Consider the following 20,354-nt stretch of genomic DNA (forward strand, 5'->3'; position numbering starts at 1 on the left):
AAAAAAAAAAAAAAAAAAAAAAAACAAACAAAAAAAAAAATAAAAAAAAATTGCTACGTTTGTAGAACTTTCCTTAAATACCATGCCAATATGAGCGGAATCTGTCAATCAGTTTAGAGTAGCTGCTTAAATCGGTACAGCCCAGTAGTGCGTTGCAATTTTTACAAGGGATAAAAATATTGAATAAAGAATTGGTTAAACAATTTTTTTTTTTTTACCAAACTTTGTTTGCGAAATTGTTTAGAATGTTGGAAAAGGGTTCCGGTGACTCAGTTTTATAATATAAAAAACACGTGCCTACGATTGGTACAAAGCCTTCAAAGGCGATCGGGTTGAATACATGCCTCATTCTGCACGAACGTCGACCTCTTCGAATAATGAAGATATCAAAAAAAGTGATGGATACGGTGCTTGAAAATCGTCAGTTAGAGAGATGGGAAGAGAGCTCGACATCATTCACGAATCCGTTCGAGTGATATATTGAGTATGGATATTTTAGCTATGAAACGCTTTCTTGCTCGACTTTACCTGATATAGGCGGTTTTGTTTTTCAAAAAGAACACGATTGTAACCGAATTTATAGCCAAGAACGCCATGAATACCTCCATCAACCACCGTATTCACCAGATTTGACTCTTTGTGATTTTTTCCTGTTCCCTAAACAGAAATTGCCGCTCCATGGTACCCGGAGGTGATCGCAGAAGAAGCTGAATGTCATCTCAAAAGAGGTTTAAGAAAAGTGTTTTGAGGACTGTAAAAATCGTTATTATGTAATCATAAATGTATTACATCTAAAGGCGACAAAATAAACATTGACGAAAATGTAGTATTTTTCGTGAAATTTCCGGATAGTTTAAATTCAACAAGTGTTTTTACGTAAATTTAAAAATGAAATATTCAAATAACGGCATTAAGAACATATGGAAGAAATTATACTTATGAACCTGTCATAAAAAAGTTATAATTTAATAGCTTTAACATTTACCAATTAACCAGTTATCAATTAACCGGTCTACGCTAATTGTACCTATAATTAAAAAAAAAAAAGCATTTACCACATTTGCACGCTTAAAACACACTGTACTGCGTTTAATTGAGCGGCAAGTTCATTGACGCATTTTGTATTTGATGTTTACGGTACGGGAAGCGGCGTTGAGCGGCTAAGCATTTGTTCAATGATTTGAGATAATTTCTTCCCCGTGTTGTTTTGTAATTTTTATGTGTAAATAGATTGATTGAAGCACGTGAAATTGCTATGCCAGACCCTTACACATACATATGTACACATATACGTACAAGTGCCATTGCAATTTGCATACCAAACGCTTACAATTTGCGCATTATGACTTCACTAGCTAATAGTATATATGTACATATTTTCAATAAATGCATTGCATGAATGGAATTCGCTTGTTTTAATCGTTTCAAATTCCATTCAGCTTATAATATCATAATATAATTTTCTTTGGCATTTTTCATTACTCGCGCCATGGAAACCAAATTACGGCGCTCATTAAAATGCTACGCGATTAATTCTCAAATACGCACGTAAATATTGAGACAACGTTTGTTCGAATTAATAATTAATAATTAATACTTTTACAGGAAATTGTACTAATCCACTTTGATCCCATTTCGATGCGTAGCAAAGTAGTTTGTGTGAGATAAAAATGCGAGGCAGCAGTTACTGTTCCAAATCTTCTACCAATGCCAAAGATAAAGCGATTTTTCTTGTTTACGCTTGCAGATAAGCGTCGTTTAAATATAGCTACAATCTGACCGAAAAACAAATGAATTATTCGGTGAAAAAAGCTTTGCAAAACATGCACTAAAATAGCGTTAGCGCAAATCCGATTCAAAGGCCGTGTTGAGCGTGTTCAGTTGGCCAAGCACGTAGCGGCGTCTTCAATGGATTGCTTATCGCCAACGCTCGCAAGCTGAAGCTCAAACGTAGCGTACTTGCACCACCCACAGACTAATGACAATTTACAATTGTTGTTGTGTTTTAATGCGTTCAACACGGTCACCACATTTATTGTGGTTATTATCCATAGAGCAATTCGCATTTGATGATTCACCCATACACCGAATATGGTTGACAAATATTAAATTTGCTATAAATAAACAACAACAACAGTAAGCAATATCTGTATAACCATAAGAAAGTGCACATACATACATATATACAAGCAAACAAACAAATTTTGTGTTAAGGCAGAATTTTATCAGCTAATTTAAAGTTGTATACCTGGTTATTATGAAGTTAATCGTATTTTTCTTTAATTAAATAACTTTAATCTGATTTGAACAAACATTCATCAGGCACAATTTGAATTCTAATTTCATTTTTGTAGTGTGTTTTGCTGGATTATTATCATCCGATTCGAGTTTGTTGTCAAAGATACTCTTTGCTGTTTGCCAGAATTTTAGAAAAACAAATAAATAGACAGGGAAAGGGAATAAGATGGGATATATTCGGTATATGCATCGAATAAAGGCTTTGAAAGCGGGTCTTGCATTATATTTTTGGAGATATTTTCGTTTCCGTGTATCAATGTACCCTGAAAGTGCTATTTCAAAATAATTTTTCAAAAGTTCCTGAGAAGACAAAATGTTTACAATTCATTCGAAGACCTCCAGATCGTTTAGCCTCACTTTTCCATCTAACACAAACACGGAGAATTAAATCCAATTTAAAAAAAAAAAGCTAAAACAGTTGTTATTTAAACCGAATATATAATTTCCTCCAACGAACAGCAGATACTAGTTACACAAGGGAGTATCCTTACAACGCCTGGTAACCATGACATTTTTGGAGACTAGAGTGAATACATCAATACTTTTGCTACATCATATTTAAGTTTATTCTGATCGCTGTTTGCAGAAGCGCTCCCTCTATAAGAGAATCCAGTTATCAACCAATCAATTTTGTTTCAAAAGCTTGACGCAAATATCCAAAACTTTCTCTTACAATCATTTATATATTTCGTTCGCTTTTTCCTTCTTTTTAGGTAGTAAGTTACTAAAAGATAATTCCGCTACGTGTCTTGTTGTAAAACGTATTCTCAGCAAAATTATTTTTGTAATAATTTCATTCTCATTTTGTTTTAGGATGTCCTATGAGTAGACTCAGTGTACCCGAAAGTACACAAAAGGAGACTAAACGTAATCAATAAAAAAGGACAAAGTTTTTACGTAACCGAACATTATACGAAGGCTATATATATTTCTGGCCTAATAATGAAAATAGGAATATTTATCAACGAAAATGGTTTTATTGTTCTTCAAAATATTCTCCATCAAGATTTATACACTTTTACATGCGCTCAAACCAATTTTCGAAGCACTTTTTCCACTCCGATTGAGACACCTCCAAAACATGGTTTTTGAATGCTTCAACAGCATCTTCTGAAAACGAAAATCGTTGACCACGCATTATTTTCTTGATGTGTGGGAATAAAAAAAGTTATTGGGTGCCAAGTCAGGGCTGTACGGCGGATGACCCATCAATTCGACGTTTTGGCCGGTCAAAAAGGCGCTGGTTTGAGCCGATGTGTGAGAGCTCTTATTCGTTTTTCGAATTTCTCCGAAGACTTCAGGCAAACAAGTGGTGGTGTACCATTCAGAATTGACCGTCCTACGTTGCTCAAGCGGGCGACTATGATCAGTTTTGCCGAAGAACCAGGCGACCATTTGCTTCGAAGTGCTTCTGCTACGAACAACTTTCGTTGGAATTGGCTAGTCTTGGAAGACCCACACGGTCGATTGCTGTTTTGTTTCAGGATCATACGCATATAAACATGATTCGTCCCCTGTGACGATTTTATAAACGTCTTTTGAAGCACCGCGATCGTATTTTTTCAGCATTTATTTACACCAATCCACACGAGCATTTTTTTGAGCGATTGTTAGGTTGTGCGGGATCCGACGAGAACAAACCTTTTTTACCGCCAGGTGTTCATGCAATATCGAATGAAGGCATGTTACATGACGGTCTTGCATTATCAGTTCACGTACGGCATCGCTGTTTTCTGGCACAACGGCTGTTTTTGGACGACCTTCACGGAATTCGTCTTTGAGCGAGCGTCGGCCACGATTGAATTCATTGTACCAGTTTTTCATAGTGCTATAGGATGGTGCTTCATAGACATACAAAGATTTTAGTTTATCGATGCAGTCTTGTCGTGATAATTCACGTCGAAAGTTGTGAAAAATGATCGCACTAAAATGTTCACGAGTTAATTCCATTTTATGGCCGAGATGAATTTTTTAATTCCCTGCAAATAAAACAATTCACGATTAAATGACAAAACGTTCTGAGCGATGTTATGCTAAAAAATGTCAAACTTTCCAGTGGAAATGTCAGATTGCACCTGGCAACACTTAGTGTTGCCTAGGCCAGAAATATATATAGCAGCCTTCGTACTCTTGCAACTTTCAGGAAACAAATTCGTACCTTAAGGCACACTCATTCTTTGACGAAATCGTGAATGGATTACAATCAGATCAGGTATTTTATTAAGTAGCATACAAATTTCTAGCATACAAACATACCAGTAACAGGAAAATATTCTCTCTCAGAATATCAATAACCAAGTATGTTAAAATTTTCGCGCTGTGATATGGTAATGTTGCAATAATTTTATGTACCAAAGTTTGTTGAAGTTGGGCAAGTAGGTGCAGACATATGTAATTTTCTTCTTCGGTGACCATCATTACTCGACAACGATTAGTTTTAAATTTTAACGCGAGGTTCTTAAATCTGTTTTTGAGTATATGATAGTATAAATTTTTTAATAAAATTTTGGTTAAATAACATTTTTTTTTAGAAACCGCTTATTTGTCAAAACATTTTATTTTGCTTATTCCTTCGATATGCCTTATTGGATTTAACATTACTTTAAGGAAATCTGTTTGGTTTTTTAATTTCAGAGTTTCCAGTTCAGAGATATACATAGATCAGGTTCTGTTCCTTTCCAAATATATATTTTTACTAATATTAGACTTAAAATACAATTAAAAGATACCGTAAAATGTGTACAAATTTTCGGAGCAATACTCTTAAAAGTAACCTTTACAATAAAGTAGTGCTCGATTTGGTGTGTTATTTTATGTAAGCGACATTTAAGTTTAAATATATCTACTAATACCAATAAGATTAATAAAATTGTAATAAAAACACCCGAGTACATCACGACTACTCATTAAAAAGCAATGTCCAAATAATAAAGATAAAATGTGACATTTATAATCACGTTTGTTACCTGCTTTTGTAAATGTACCACATAACTAGGTGTACCCATATCTATGGTATACAAATTAATGTTTACTAAAATGTGAGTAGAACGTGCTTTGCTGTTGTTTTATAATGTGACCAAAATAGTGTTAATAGTAAAGAATATGTACATCAGCATGTAAGAGTAAAAGCCCTAGTTTTACGTAAAGAGGTATATAACGTGTGCGCCTTCTGATATCAAAATAATAAATCAAACTGATGATACCGTGTATATTCATAAATTGNGAGTAGAACGTGCTTTGCTGTTGTTTTATAATGTGACCAAAATAGTGTTAATAGTAAAGAATATGTACATCAGCATGTAAGAGTAAAAGCCCTAGTTTTACGTAAAGAGGTATATAACGTGTGCGCCTTCTGATATCAAAATAATAAATCAAACTGATGATACCGTGTATATTCATAAATTGCATCAGTGATTTGGGCTGGCATTTGGCATGCAAACAGAATGCGAAGCGTTTTTATATCAAACAATTGACGTCAAATATTTGCACCAACTGAAGTCTAACAAAACACCAGTACTGCTTCTCCAAATGCTTAAGCGATTGTAATATTAATGGTCTTATCTGCCATTTATATAAGTTTATTTTATTTTCAATTATTTTTTCGGTGCAGTAAAATATGTTTACGTAACAAGATTTTACGAATTGCAAAATTTCCAACGGACTATAAAGTGTGTTCATCGTATTCCCTAAAGTTGTTAAAAAAAGGCAGAGTTAAACCCCTAATACAACGTTAGACCGATTATGACGTAATATTTCTCAAGGTAATCCATGAATTCTTCAATCTAGTAGACGGTTATTGGTTTCGTCAGCACAATATGGTTTTATGGTTGTGTAGTTTCGTTATAAGTTGAGATCAGTGTTGAAGCAAATCCGAATCAATTCAACGTGGTTCTGGGCAGATGGATTCTTTTCTCTCTCCAGCATTGCATTCTCAAAAATTGACTGTTCGGTACAGATTGTGGTATGACGACATCATCATGCCTGATTTCTTTTCGTAATAAAGCAGGGAACGCCGTTATTATCGATAGTCGATAATTTCGAGAAATCACCCTCGCCCAGTTAAAAGGCCGCCAAGATTATACGATTTAACGTCTCTAGATTATTTTCTCTGCAGGTATGCTAAATCAAGGTGGTTAAGTTTAAGATTCAGCGTACTCTAACCGATATATGCAAGAATGAATGTCATATAGCCATGAATATTAGTAGAATAAAATTTGTTTTGCATATTTTGAATTTTAAAGTTTTAAAGTGGACTGTGGCTGCATTTAAATGTGCCATAGGTGGGTGGCGAATTTTCTTCGAAATAATATTTTATTCCCTCCTTTTCGAAGCTAGAAGATTTTTTAAATATATACCTCATACAACCGGTAAGCCCGATGTACATAGTACACATATTAAAGTCTTAAATAAATGTTTTTAAGTGATAGGTGTGTAGAACTTTGCTGGAGTTTTCATCTGTGCTACTTATCCATAATACTCTTAGCTAGACAATAACACTTAACAAAGCCACCGACAAAGGTTTTATAGTTGCTCCAGTCAAAGCAATAATGTTGTTGATAGTTTGGAACAAAATGCTGTATTTACGGACAGACAGAGAGCACAAGATGTGAGAAATTCAAATATACCATGCCGGAAAATTTAAACCAAAGGCGATGAATTATATCTGTCTATTGGCGCTATCGGTTTGCTAACCTTTAGCTAATAAGTAGAAACGAAAAAGTATCGAAAGTTACCATAGCAAAGAGTATCAGGAAACAAATTTACATTAATAGTTCCTTCAGTTAGTAGTAAAAGTTACTCTCCCATTTTCAAGTACATAACATGAATATCAAGAAAAAGAGATTTTAGAAACCCAAATTTTTTGAAAAATATAATATGTTTCATTTAACATTTTAGGAAGCCATTTATGGAGAGAAAGTCTGAAAAGAAAGACTGGAACATTAAATTTAGAGCTATCGGAAAATTTCTTCCTGAGAAGTATTATTTTTAGTGATGCAATTTTTTGTTTGCTTAATGCCGTATAAACTGGTGGATGTCCAACAGAGACTCGTACGTACGAAAATATCGAAAGAATAAACAAAATTAACGTCTTGGTCATGTAATTAATGCTTCTGAGCAGTGTTAGAAGCTGTCTCACAATTAAACCGATTTTTTGCGATATGGAGTATATAACTACTATATAAGTGAATATATGACTCCTTCATGTTCGTATGTACCGTTAACTGAGTGGACAATGCGTTTGAACTGAGTCCAAAGCGAGAAAATCCGCAAAAGTTAGTAAGCAATTATTTCTCCCAAACATTTTATGGAAATCACATGGAATAGTTCATATCGGCTATCCTGAAGAGATGAAAAACATATAGAGCTATAAGAACTTTTTAAGCAGGAAATCTTGGAGAAACGGTGCCATTTGAAGCAAAAAGTGTAGCTTCATCAATTAATGCTGTGCGTCATAAGTCAATGTAGAAGATGAAACAGTTCTCCTAGTCTGGCAAGCAGCCAGATCTGCTCTCAGGATTTAAAAGAATGTTTGAAGCAATTTAGCCATAACGATGAAATAACCTGCGCGGTTATATATATTCTTAAGTATATATGTATATATACTGTATATATATATGTATATATTTAAACAGACCCTTAATTAGAAACACTCAAAGATCTATATTTTCCTTCACCATTTTCGGATTTTCTGTAATGTAGGATTTTCTGTTCGATTAGTCTTTCTTAATACTTAAATTATAAGATAAAATTTTGAAATAGGTATACACCTACAAACAACCAAAAGTGGCATTTGCGCTAAACATTGTTGTTACAACAGAGTGCTTGGAGTGGACTTAAGTCCATAACCTCAACCGCCACTGGCTGGGGCAACTGGCATACACAGCAATTCATAAAAAACTGCTTGTTTTGTTACACTGGCTGTTTCAGCTTTTTTCCATTATTTCTTGGCAATATTTGCGCACGCTGCAGAAGGACTGCAGAAACCACCACAATGCGAATTGCAATCCACGTAAAAGCATATTTGAAAATACGCTGCAGAGGCTTGGAGTTGTTGGAAGTGAAACTCCAATGATCAGTAACGGGGACTAAATTTATGCGTGGACGGTTGCCAATGGGCCTAGGGCCAACATCGGATTTCGAACTTAAATAAACTTTTGCTTTAAAAGGGTCACTTGACAGTCCGACAAGGGGACATTTGGGATATTGAATGGGGTACTGTATCAGTAGTTTAAAAATTGTATGGGTTAACTTTTCATTAAATAATAATAATATTTTTTGAGTTACACGGGATCTCCGACGGAGCTAAAATCGGTTCATATGCCTATAAGTAATCACTCCAGCAAATTCAAAAAAGTTATGTTTCCAAAAAATGTTTCAAACAAACTAATGAATCTGATTGAACTGAGCGGTTATATATTGATTTTAAATTTTAGTGTATTTAGTATTTAAATTTAAATTTTCGTACTTTCACACCAGGTTTTAACACAGTTTTTCGTATCGCAATGCATCTTTCGGCATTTTCGAAATGTTTCCGCTTACAAAATTCTTTTTTTTTTTTGTTAATTTGTTTTTTTTTTGTTTTTAAGATATGATTTTAATATGCACATAATTTAATAATATGACTAAGAATTTAGCGTTATTATAAAAATGAGAATTTGACGTTGTGTTTTAAACAAATCTCCAGCAAGTGATCAGCTAGTTTGAATAAAATCCATTCGAGAAGTTTCACCTTACTCTTCCAAGACGTCAACCCTGTCGAACTTATCTATTGTTTCGTTGGCTGTATGGCCTGTTGCGTCGTCATTTAGAAATCAAAGCTCGACCAAATTAATATCTTTCAATTTTGGCACGAAAAAGTTTGTAGCATTATAGCTAGCGCTATTTTTGAAGAAATACGGATTAATAGCCTTTTCCCATAGAGCTCTCCACAGCGACTCCTCGGAGATTAAAAGTCATCTCAATAATAACTTGTGGAATATCATCACTCCAAATGCGAAAATGTAATTATTTACATACCAATTCAACCAAAAGTGAGATTCATTGATGACCTAAATTGTCTTGTGAAAGTCGGGTTCGCTGTTTGGCTTCAATTAATGTTCGAGTTTGATTTAGTAAGTTCGCTTTAATGGAAATATTAAATCGTTCGTAATGTGAATGAGCACAGTTTCAACTTACCTTCCCTCAATAATAGCGCAGAGAATTAATTTATACTTGCCTGAGAAAAACTTTTAGAACCTAATTTTTTGCAAATTATTTACAACACTAAGTAAACGCATTATGAAGTAATTAATCTTAAAAAATATCTTCAAATTGTTTAATGAACTCAAAGGGTGCATTACTGTGGGTGAAAGAAGTTTATGAAAAATACGATCGAGGAAAAAAATGACTTTAAGTTGAATTTTTCCATCAAGATAATTACCTAAGGACGTAGCGAGCCACAACCTGCTCAGAAAGTGAAAAATAAGGCGGTCAAAAGATAAACGAGTGTAAGCATTATGCATAACAAATTGTAAGGAAAACTCATTTGAATACAAATTATCTTTAAATTACTTAATGCGGTTTTTTTATAAGCGATCAAAGTTGATATAGTAAATGATATTTAGAAATCGTATGCTAATAAGTAGTTGCATATGTCAAAAATGCTTTTAATGATAGCTAATGAGTCAGATATAATTAAAAGTGTAATATACAATATCAAAGCTGCAGATCAACAAGGAAATAATACATAGACTGCGGGAGGTGTAGTAATTCAGTATGTGCCTGCTAGGCGTTGAGTGGAGTAAACACTAGTCAGCAAGTCTGAAGGAAAAATTTGCGACCAAGAGCTTGAGAAGCTAGCCGATAGAGGTAATACTCGAAAATACCACGAAAAGATGCTGCAACTAACCGAAGGTTTCGAGATCTCTACTTTAGTAGAACCCTAAGTGGGATATAGTGGCTGATGATCAGAGCATACTGAAGTTATGGGGGAAAACTTCTCCAGCCTGCTGAACGGCAGTGAAAGTTTAACATCTCCAATCGTTGTTGATGGAAGAGATGGTTCATTAGTTGGATGAAAGCATGCCTGAAGATTGGCACCTAAGTACGCTCTGTCCAATCCACAATCTGCGCCATTTACAGTGGGCCTCCTTAATATCGCATATAGGGTCTTATTGAGCGTAGTGTGTGAAGGACTAAAACCCACCGTCAACAAACTGATTGAACCTTATCAGTAAGGCCTTAGACCTGGAAAATCTACTACCGACCAGATTTTCACCATTCGGCAAGTCCTGGAAGAGACTTCTCTGATCCGTTCGATACCAATGGAGGTTTTAGATAAGGCGACTGTCTTATAGGTCTCTTGTTGTGTTTTGTAAACAAATTTTCACCTAGACGTTACAATGGTCATATTGCATGCACATTACAAGAGAACACGTAAACGGATATTCATAAATTTGTACTCAAGTTATTTGACACGGTCAGATGGGAGCCGTCGGAGGTTTTCAAGCGACAAAGGGCCGAAAGAGATATGCATATCAGTCTATAAAGTAAATGGTTTTTGTTTGTTATTTCAAAGTATCTAAGTAATTAAAAAAAAAAAAAAATTATGAGGTACTATTAAATTTGGTTGAAACTGAGTGCCCGTGCATAACAAGCCATCGTTCTCGGGTGTCCTTTTGTCTCGCAACAAAATATGTGAGATTTTTTAAATATCGCACGAAAATCTACATATTTGTTTAAATATTTTTTTCTAAGCTGGTATGACTGACAGTGACATCTATGTCAAATGTGGCATCAAAATAATCATTAGTGTTTAATATATGCTTGTCTTTCTGAAGTACATAAAGTGCATTTGGCGATTTTTACGATGAGTAAAATTATTCAACAAAGAAGTTCTATTAAATTTTGTATGTGGAATCAAATTTCTGGTTCCGAATCTTTCAGATTGTTGGAAACGGCCCTGAATGATGAGGCATGAGAAGGCGTTGACGACGAACCACGTCCAGAATGGCAATTACCGTCAACTTATGCTGAAAACGTCAATAAAACAAAGGAAGTGGTGCTTGAGAATCGGCGATTAACAGTCAAAGATCTTACTTGCAGCGTTGGAACATAGGAAGGATCAGTAAACACCATTTTGAAAGATCATTTCGAAGAACAGTATCGGCCGAATATTGTGGCAAGCGTGAACCAAAAACGAAAAACACTGTTAAAGCCGGTCGAAAATTACGATTATGTATGCATTAATTATGTGACAATTTTCTTCAATTATCAAAATGTTCGGCACTCCGAATTCCTTCCGACTGGCCAAACTGTCAATAAGGAGTACTATTTTAGGAGTTGTTTGCGGGAAGCTATTCTGGGCCGGAATTATGTGCCAACAACTCTTAGATTTTGCATCAAGATAATGCACAATCGCATACTGCGTTAATTCTTCATGAGTTTTTCGCCACATTCTCACGCAAGATCATGCCGCAACCACTAAACTCAAACGGGCGCTCCCGGAAAACGATTTTGAGTCAGATGAAGACAATAAAAGTGAACCGCACCGTGCATTGAAGGCTGTTGTTTTGAGGATTGGAAACAAACTAAGGCGGAAGTGTATTGGGGCCAGGGATAATTGCTTTGAGGGAGACGACATACATTTCGAAGAACAAATTCAGAATTTTTAAATAATGAACAAGGTTTTTATATCTGTTGCTCATTTTAGTATATAATAACCTAAATAAGCATATATGTAAATGAAATAAAAATATTTTGTTTTTTTGAAGTGCCGTTATTCAAAAATGCAAACTCAATCAGTTTTTAAAATTACCTCCTTCATTTAGTACACAAAAATTTGATATGCGAGGGAATTAATTAAGTGTGCAAACTTTTGGTATAGTAAGTCACAGTAACTAACCTCACAGTAAGTACAATAGCACCACTGCACCGGTCTATCTGCATTTGCTCCATAATTGCTTGTGAATACGCTTCGTTCGATCCTCGATGTTTGTAGCGAAATGACTGTCCATCCTGCAAGTACAACCCGTAAACAGGGCATTTTTTCAAAAGCAAGAAGAAGAAGAGAAATGCTAATTAATTTTATTAATTTCGCCACTAATTACATTTATGTCCATTTAATCAGCCAAACGCTGACATTGATGAATTTATGCCGAAGCGCTTCAAATAAAAGAGCTCCCCGTAGAAACTAAGCATCAAGGGCACAGGATAAACGTGTGGACTCCCTGGTATTTACTTATAAACATGCAGAAAATGCGAAAGCCATGGACAAATCTATGTGCAGAAATTACACGCCACATAGGACAACCACATTCATTAACGTAAGCGCAGTTCAGTACGCGAGTTAATACGAGGGTAGTCGAATAAGCATTTGCCTTCACTGAGGCAGAGAAGTTTACTATCGTGCAGTACCAGATGTGTTCAGAAAATTTCGCAGGTATTCGTATGTATGGAGAGTCCAATTGTCATACTTTTTTATTGTATTAATAACCTGCCACAGTAGTAAGTTAAAATTTTCAGTTGTACTCATTATTTACTTTGTCGGAAGCAGCCGCTAAAGTTATACGCATTTTTACGAGTTTTCCGATGTTCGTTTGTTAAGGGCTCATATTTCGTAACTTGCTCGTGAAAACTTTGCCTAAAACAATCCTGTAAAGGTAAAACACACTAGATATTGACCAGACATGGCTCCGTTTGACTTTTTCCTATTTCCAAAAATTAAGAGAACACAGAGGAAAAATCTAGTCCAATTGGAATAGTATTTTTGTTTTGACCGCGCATGGAAGCGGTAGAGTCTACGGATTTTAGAAGCATTAAAAAAAGCCAAATCGTTTATAGTTTTTTGAAGAAAAATTGCAAAAAAAATGGAGCGCTTGAATGATGTACAGAGATACAGATCGCTGGCGACCGCGAAAAGATAGTTTAATGACTTTAAATGTGGTGCACGACAAAGATCTCCTCAAAGAACTGCAGGTGCCATGTCCTGTTGAGTATTGGGAATGGAAAACTATCGTCACAATCTAGATCAAATAACAAGCTCAGCCGGTGAAGCTACAGCACACTAATTTCTGTGTGTTTCATTATCGTCTACTGTTACGTATCATAGATCAAGCATTCAAACAGCAGATTTATTTCAGAAGGCGGAGACTACTTTTTTTCTGAGGTGACATGATTACTTTGATTACCTCAAGAAAGACAAATGTCACAGGATTTCCGCGAAGGAAATAGACACAACGACGAAGAACAGACATGCACCTTCTATTTTGTTTTCAAATGTGAAAGAGTAACTCACCGGGTAGCCTCTTCCTAGTTGTGGGAGTTTTAACAGGCCATCGCCCTACTGGAGCCATTCTGTAAGGTTGATGATGAGATAAACTTCCTTCTAAACACTTGGCAGCTCAATCCTTTAGACATCCCACCAAACTGGCGGGAAATAAATTGTGGCTTCACAAAGGACTACATATAGCGGTCCACGTGCGATATCTCTACTCCAGCCATCTAACTTAACCTAACTCGCCGGAAAGAAGTTCTCTTCACTTACAGACCTCTAGAAAACTTAGTTTTGAACCGGCTTAAACAAGTTTTTGTTTTTGCTTTCTGGGTCAAGAATTTAGTGAAAATTTTCATACATGCGTATGTCCATGGCCAACACGGTCTGTTTTCTTCACATACCTACATATAACCGTAGTTGTAATTTTCCAAACCAATTCACCGCAATTTCACCCTTAAATCAACTTGGTGACACTTTAAATAGAACACCGACGAAAATAACCATTAAAAATAAACAAGTAGGTCCTGTAAAACCTCAACAATGATTAAACGCCGTAATTACGGCATTTCTCTTTTCCAAAGCCAGCATTCAAATTCATAACATAGTGACATACTCGGCCTGAGCTGTGGTGGCTTGAATGGCTCGACGTTTCATTGAACTTTATTCGGCTGGAATTTATTTTTAAACTGTTGCTCGCTGATGCTGCAATAATTTGCATTGATTTTTTGTCGTTCAAAAGTTGGTCACGAAGACTTCTATGAATCATATACATAAATGTATTTAAACACATAATATGTACGTATGCGGTTAAGTATGTGTGGGTTTTTTGGCGCTGAAATTTCGAGTTTTCGGTTTGCAAAGTATGGACGCATTTACCTAACGGCTTCTACACACATAATCATATAGAACGAAGCATATGCGCATAGCAATGACCTAGAATTTTCCTTAGCCTACCATTGGGGTTTCGGCCGCATAGCCTTAAAAAATAGTCGCAGTACATAGGCTCAGAAGCGCTTGTGCATATGTATGCCAATAAAAGCGGTTTATTTCTTTTTTTCGCGGCATTTTGCACGTTATATGAAGTTTAATTGCAGCTGTCCTGGCGCGCGTTGTTTGATTTGTGTGTGAAGTTTATATACGAATACAGAGATGAATATGCAAGTGTATGTGGTTGTGATTTTGCTGTACAATAGTCGCTAAATTACCGTTTCGTTTTGTTCTTGCCACCTTAAATCTGTGTATACCATAGTGGAATGTAGGTTAATAAAGAAAATTAATTATAAAAGTTTTTACCAAAGCACAATTTTTATTATTACTATATTACTATGTTTGCATAGTGTCAATTTTTTTTCGCGTAGCAAGCTGTGCAAATATTGCACGCTCATTTGGCGCTCCAGTGTTTGTCGCAAATAACTTAGGTTGTTTGCGGGTGTGTGGGATCTATTTATTTAACATATTTGCGATTGTGTGACTTGCTAATTATTTAAAAGCCATAAAAAATAATTCAATTGATTCCTATTATGCAAATATTTGTTTTAGCTGTGATCAAATATTTAAATAATTCTCGAGGTTAAATACGAGTTTATACAAAAGCATGTACAAAACAGCAAACAAACATTTTGTGGGGCTCCAAAGATTTACAGTAGCGGACGAAGATATCTGGATAGGATGAAAAATTCACGTTTCGTTAATTTCCTTAGGAAATGTTTAACTTGCTACAAAAAAAAAAAAAAAAAAAAAAAAAAAAAAAAACACTCCGAAGTAGTAAAAACATTTAATGGTTCATAAAAATTTATTTTGCCGTCTTCAAAGTAATCTACACCTGGTAATACACTCCTGCCAACGATTTTTCTAGTTCTCGAAAAACTTTTCATAAACACTTTTCGGATGGCTTTCAGCCATAAAGTTTATGTTCCTTAATAGGTGGTTCCAGATCTCCAACCCCATACTAAGAATGATTCCCGAGATCATTTCGGATTTTGTTTGCAAGTCAGCCCACTTTAGATACGCAATGTAATAATAATATGGAAACTAAGGAAACTAAGAAATACAAAGCTTCCACACAGGAGTATAAAAATTTCACATAAACAATCGAGCATCAATAAAACATAAATATCAGGGACGAGAAAGCAAAGAACATGGAGTTTTCACAAAATGATCCGATATCTTTTGGGGATTACTACATTCTGAAAATACAAACAATAAAAATCAGGGTGAACCATTATCCAAACTTCATATATACAAGATAATATTGCTCAAAAGCAGGAATGCAAACATTAATAAAAGCAGAAATAAGAATGAAAGTTATGGATCCGATTTGGGGCCGAAATATCCATAACAATTTCGCTGGATGCATCAAGGCATACTAATTGGCTTGACGGAAGCTGATGTCATACACTCCACATCCGACAACACTACGTACGTACTGCAAATGGAGACGCCTTCATTTACGAAGAATATGGACAGACAAAAATAATAGAAGAAGAAAAGAGAGATTTATATAGCAGTATACATGAAGATAATTATGACAGATGCAGATGTATTAATAATTGAAAATTTAATAGGACAGTTGTCACAAAACCATATTAGACAGAACTCCGAATGCAAACCAATGTAGTTAACCGATTCAGTCATTTTCTAAATATCTCACATTTATTTTTCTTTATTAACTAATGACACTTCAAGAATTATAGAGCCAACCTCAAATGAAAAACCAATATGGAAAAAGTAGGAACAAAACAAATCCAAACTTTAAACCGTTTTAGATGTTACATAATTGAAATAAAATAAAACTATTGTCATGCGATGTCACCTTAATGTTTGAGAAAGACTTTGTTAAATTAGGATATTCTATGAATACCGAGGAATTAAATTATTTGATTTTACTGGGATCCTCTTTTAATTTGAAGTATTCCTAGACTATCTCAAACTATCTGAACAGAAGAAACAACATTTTCATATAGTTCAATACAAGTCTTTATCATTGCCTTCAAAATACGTTCATACTTGTATATAAATCCACATTTCGAAATCAGTAATGTTGCGTTTAATGAACATAGAGTCCTCAGGTCAAGCAAATTTTTCCGATCTTAATTCGTCTTCGTTTTTGCAAAAGATTAAAGTCAACATCTCGAAACACTTCAGCAACATTTTCAACGACACCGCACCCGTGATTTTATTGAAAACATAACATTTCAAACAAACTCGTTGTGACACTTTTTTAAGGTAAGACAAACGTCGTAAACGAACAGCTTCCAAACACAAACGATTCGTCTTGAGCGCGTGGTTTAAATGGACCAGCCCGACTCAAATGAGAGTAGATGGTACATATACTCTTACTCTTGTATTTTCTGATTTTGCAACACTACACTTTTTTATACCAATGAAATTGCTTTTAATCATCCTCAATCTCTGTCAGACATGATTAGGTCTGTTTGTCGGCCCATCTCTTATCAATTTATGCATCCATTGAAACTGGGCTTTTTGTAAAAATAATTTATTAATGAAAGACTCTACACACACAATACGATAAAGTTAATTATACTATATATGTATGAAAACTTTAACTTTTTGTGGTGTTAGTTATTGTTAATAGTTATTTTAGAATACATTTAAATAAAGTTTGTAACGCCAATTAATATTTGTCCGTGCGTGCGTCTGTCGGTATAGACCCAAACTCGTCCCTCAGACATAGATCTGAATATTGCAACCGTCCCTTTTTCCTAAGAATCTACTCATTTGTCGAAACTGCTGATATCGTCAACTATAGCCCATAACTGCTATAAAAACTGAACGATCGAAGTCAAATCCTTATGTGCGAACTTTTTTACTTAAGTAGACGATATCGGAGATTGAAATTGTTCAGATCGCAACACTATAGTATATACATGTCAGACAAACTGACCGATCAAAATTAATTTCTTCTATGGAAAACGTATTATTTGGCAAGATGTCTTCAAGAGATTTGCCATTAATTACTGTTAAAAAGATTAGTATATTCCCCCAAGAAATTCAGATCGGATCACTATGGCATATCACTGTGTTTCATGTTTTGTTATATTATTTCACATTCTAGGATACAAATCAAGAAGCAGTTTTCAATTGGTGGCACTAATTACCCAAAAACGAACCAAAATTGTTCCACTCCCTAGGTACCGAATAGGTAGTACTTATAATATCCCAGTACCTATAGTTGACTTGTGACTAGAAATATCGGCCAATCTAAATGATATACTATATGTTTGAAATTCTGAAATAATAGTCTCCTCATAATTGTTTGTCTGTGTGTTAAAAAAGCGTTGAATCAGGCCAATACTTCCCTTAACTCCCACTTATGTAATACAAAGATTTTCGGACTTCCGGCTGACTTTATGCCGCATATATCGGCCAATATGTGAGTTATCGCAATGAAAATGAGAGAGTGTGTTTTGCTGATAACAGAGTATTTCTATGCCTAAAATGGATCAAATTACGTGACAGCTTAACCCAGAACTCTTCTAAAACCAAACTTTATTCTCTTAATCAAGTTAATACCACATAGCACACCATTTTAATTTGAAGATGCTTTTAATATAATTTTATACAGTTTAACTAGCGAGATCAGAAATATTGCAATAAAAAATGGTCGAAGCTTATGGCCTTCAATATAAGTCAAGATACCAAGTTTGATTGTAATTTATTTATGATTGCATCGAATGATGGATGTTTAACTTTTTTTTTAAATTTTTTTAATATATGTGTAGTTTTGCCAACACTTGAAGGAATTTCCTTGGTTTTGATTCTAACAAGTTGCAAGAATATAAAATGTTCGGTATCTCTTAACTTAGCCCTTCGTACATTTTTTTATAATATTCATTTTAAATAGGTAGTTGATATTGAAATTCAAGAGATAAAAAAGTTAATAAATTGTGATAAATTTTATTAATAAATCAAAAGAAAAAGTTAATTAAAATAAGTGTTAGTTGCATTGGAAATTTCGGCAAATGATTAGATAGTAAGAATTTCCTTTTTGTTGTGAGACTAATTATAAACGTCGGGCTATCAAATTTACTATATATTTAAATATGCTTATGCCGATAACTGCAAGCTGCGAGGTCTAGTGTACGCACCTCGATATCATATTTATGTTGCAATTGCTTCCGAAAAATCTGTTGCACTCTTTAGTTTAGTTATTGGTAACTTCCAACTTTATTTGGCTTCAGCCACTGTTTTAGACGTCGCCTGTACCCGAAATTGCCGCTTACTGCACCTCATTTCGGTGATACTTGCGTTGTTTCATTATTTCACCAATACTTACGCCACCTTCAGACATGATTGATGCAGCAATTTGAGATTTCTCTTTTGAGCTCAACTCGACTGAGAGAGACCCTTTAAATCCAAAATAATTATCTAATTGAATTTAGAGTTCTATTATTTAACTAGTGACTGAGTTATGTCTTGTGGAAATGTGTACTGAATCCCTTTCGTTTAGTTCTGTTTGCGAGTATCGTTAGTATCAGCCGTTAGATATTATTACTCACTGTAAATTGTAGCGATATTATGGGAAAAATGTTTTATGGAATATATTTGTCGACCCATGGAATAAAATATTTGTTGTATAACACTCGCAGAGAAAACAAAACACAATCACTAAGAATTAAATTAATTAATTAAATAACTGTCAAGCACACAATAGTCTGGTTTCGAATGAAAGGTGAAAAGTTCGGATTATTACAATTTGAGCATTTTTATTTATTCTTATTTTTACTTCTTTAATGATATGTTATTTGTATAAAAAAAATCCTTATTCCCTTAACTAAAATAATTATATTCTCATATGTACTCCTATTATAGGTCATTTCTCTTGTTTCTTAAGAATTTGTAATGAGGCACTCGAACACACTTCACTACAAACTTTTATTTATCAAAGCGGCTTTTGTGCCACTAATAAACAGAGCAAATTTCCCAGACATGCTAGGAGGTTTATATCCATGTTCCATATTTTTATAAATACCTATAATCGTTTTAGTTTACACAAAAAGCTGTTTTGGTCATTCAATGGTATTACGCTCTTCAAAAAAGGTCAAAAAAAGAACTCAAAGCTGAATAAAGTAAATGCAACACGGTAAGCAACAACATCTTTGCATTTGTTTTTCCCACTCACCTCTTGCTGCTGAGTAACCAAACGCAGATCACTTACCGCCTTTTCTAGACGATAAGTAGTAGTTGGAGCCACTTACATTCGCATAATATTTGCACAATAACTTTTACATTTTCACAATATAAAATTATTCTTTCAGCGCCAACAATGCGTTTTCCGCGGAACTGCTTCCTTTTATGAAAATTTAATTCAACTGAATTTGAATTCAGGCAAAATCATTCGAAAGGTGCCTTTTTTCTGCCATGTATATTCTATTTACGCTTGCAATTATTTTGACCACCTTGAACGCTGCCATGATTTATGAATTTCAAAAATAATTGCCACTTTAATAATTTAATACACAAACAGGACACATCTTTTGTATAACTTTAATATTATTATTTCAAAAATTATTATTTTTTTGTTTAATGAGCACACAAATTTCTACTAAATTTTTTGACACAAGCACTTTTATCATCACTAATCTATATATTCTTTTAAATAAACATTGTAGAACATACTATTTTACTATTATTACCAAAAATTCAGTAATATTTTCAAATCAGCCAGTATGTCATATATGAACATACTTTAAATCACTGACCGCCAGTGCGTATGCTTAACCGACGATGTAACGCTCAACAGTAAAACGATGCGACAACTGAAATATAAATTTCTTGCTTT

The 20,354-nt window shown here is 34.5% G+C and overlaps 1 protein-coding gene across 1 annotated transcript in view; it reads right to left on the reverse strand.

The window, feature by feature from the left end:
- Nucleotides 1-19,956, reverse strand: part of LOC108978354 (adenylate cyclase type 8) — a gene marked incomplete in the record, with an annotated part of 140,871 nt that extends 120,915 nt beyond the window's left edge. The window contains 1 exon segment of the mRNA XM_018948590.1: nt 19,695-19,956.
- Nucleotides 19,957-20,354: the final 398 nt, after the last annotated feature.

Source organism: Bactrocera latifrons, unplaced genomic scaffold, assembly GCF_001853355.1.
Source record: "Bactrocera latifrons isolate USDA-ARS-PBARC rearing strain unplaced genomic scaffold, ASM185335v1 scaffold_120, whole genome shotgun sequence".
Taxonomy (NCBI): domain Eukaryota; kingdom Metazoa; phylum Arthropoda; class Insecta; order Diptera; family Tephritidae; genus Bactrocera; species Bactrocera latifrons.